Genomic DNA, 2617 nt, shown 5'->3' with positions numbered 1-2617 from the left:
CAATTGTCAAATTTGTAAGGTCACAGAATAATGTGATGAAATTATAGGTAAACTTTCTATTTGACAAAAGGACTTGAGTTTCTTTCTTGTATTTTTCTAAAGTTTTCATACTTACTTTTTAAAACTATGAAATATTTTAAAGCCATCTTGCTATCATGTTTCACAGAAACTTTACAGTAATCCGAATTCACCTGACTCTGATATAGTATTATATATTACTATATGCTGCTTTTATGCAGTATTTACGTATTGTTTATGTTCTTTCACTCCAGTAGAATGTAAACACCATGTGGCAAACAATTTGTCTGTGCTGTGCACTACTGCTTCCTCAACACTTAAAAGTGTGCCTGGAACATCAAAGGAGACTGCTAATGATATGCTGAATGGAAGAATAAATAGGTGAATGAATGAATCACATAACCCATACACACACACACAGACAAACACAGAAACAGAGGGAGAGATATTTAAAATATCTTATAAAGGGTATGGCAGGTGGCATGGTGGATGAGGCGCTGGACTTCCACATGGCCGACCATGGTTTAAGTCCTGGACCTAATGGCTTGCTTTCTGACTTTCCCTCTTTCTCTCTCTCTCCCTGTCTGTCTCTCTCTGGTCAAATTAAAAAATAATGATAACAAGTAAAATCAAATAAATAATTATTTTTAAAAATATCTTATGAAGTTATGAATTTAATATAGAAACTTATCCAAAAGACATAGCACACCAAAATGATCAGAGGTTGATGCTGTTTTGATCACATAAGCTCAGTTAAAGGGGCATCTTTGAAGAAAGATAAACATAGACATGACTTGCAAAGTGGCACCAAGTGTGATTTTTTTTTTAAGAAAAAAGTTTTCAGCATGGTGGTTAATCTTCCATATGACTGGCCACAATTTGAGTCCTGGACCTGGTGGCTTGGATGGGGCATGTATTTATTCATGTCCAAAATCCCAAGAGGAGAATGGAGGAAAAGGGATTGTGGTGTGGCCATCCCCAATAGGAATGTGATTTCCCTCTCCGTTTCTCTCTCTGTCTCCCTCCAACAAGCACATGGACCCTATGACAAAACAAAATAAAACAAAACAAAATGAAAAACAGAAAAAAAAAGCTTTCTCCAATTAATTCTCACTCTAATATTCTTCATTTCTTCTTGATCTTGACCTTTTTTAAAGTATGGTAGACTTTCCTTTCTTCTGAGAGGTTACTGTCAATTATTCTGTTCTCTCCCCCCTTTCTTCCATCCTATCACCACTAACAGAAATACAAATTGTAACCAAGGCCTAAGTGTTTCAGAAGTCTCTGATCTTAAAAACTTCTCCTTGGAGTTTAAAATAGATTTATATATTCTTGCTTAACCTGTGTTTCTTTTTAGTTATTCTTCTCTATTGATAATGAGTTTTGAATGACATCTATAATAATCCTGCCAAGTTTTATCTGCATTTTTTCTAAGCTACAAAATCATCTTATACTTCTTTTTTTTTTTTTTTGGAAGAGATTTTTACTGTAGGACATATGCACTTGCCAGAGAGACAGAGAGAGATGAAGAAACAGAAAATGAGAAATCACTCCCTGGGAGGATGGTCATACTGCAGTTCTTTCTTCTCCATTCTTCTCTCAGGATTTTGGGCATGCACACACATGCACCCTGCATGAGTTTTAAGCCACTAATGGTTCCATCTACTGGTTCCATCTTTTATTTCTTGTTTTCTTTCTTTCTTTTTTTTTTTTAGAGGTTTTTTTCTGTAGGGTATGTGGGCTTGCTAGAAAGAAAGAGAGAGACAGACAGAAAGGGAGAAATCATCCCCCTGGGGAGAATGACCACACTGTAATCCCTTCTCCATTCTCCTCTTGGGATCTTGGCCACGCACACATATGTACCTGGCATGAATTTAAGCCACCAGGTCCAGGACTCGAACCGTGGTCAACTACATGAGAGTCCAGCAACATAGCCATTATGCCAGCTTCTGGTCCCAACTTCTTGAGAAACTTTATAAAAGAAAATCATCCTCATTTATATGAGGCAGCTAGAGTAGAGACTAATATTCTGAAAAATTAAAAAACAAGTTTAAAATGTACTTAACTAATAAAAGTAACAAAAATAACTGATTCTTAATCATTTCTTTTGGTGTAACAGTTATGTCACTGGACTCCTACATGACTGACTACGATTCGAGTCCTGGACCTGGTGGCTTGAAAATCACTCTGGGTGTATGTGCATGCATCTCAACATCCCGGAAGGAGAATAGAGAAGGAACTGTGGTGTGGCCATTCCCCCTGATTGCAGGGGTAATTTCTTACTATCCCTTTCACTGTCTCTGTCCCTGTCTCTCTCTGGCCACTGCACATACTCTAAGGCAAAAACCTCTAAAAATAAAAATTTAAATAAAAAAACGTCATTTTTTAAAAAGAATTATTTATTTAATTTTATTTGTTCATTCATATATATATGGAGAGAGAGAGAGAGAGAGAGAGATTGGGAAAGTGAGAAAGCAGGCAACCAGGTCTGGGACTTGAACCGTGTTCAGCCATGGGGGAGTGTTCAGCACCTTAACCACTATGCCACCTGCTGGTCCCTAAAGGGCCAGCAGGTGGCATGGGGATTAGGGCACTGAAT

Source organism: Tupaia chinensis, unplaced genomic scaffold (genome assembly GCF_000334495.1).
Source record: "Tupaia chinensis unplaced genomic scaffold, TupChi_1.0 Scaffold000421_1, whole genome shotgun sequence".
Taxonomy (NCBI): domain Eukaryota; kingdom Metazoa; phylum Chordata; class Mammalia; order Scandentia; family Tupaiidae; genus Tupaia; species Tupaia belangeri.
Note: the sequence above shows the minus strand (reverse complement) of the source record.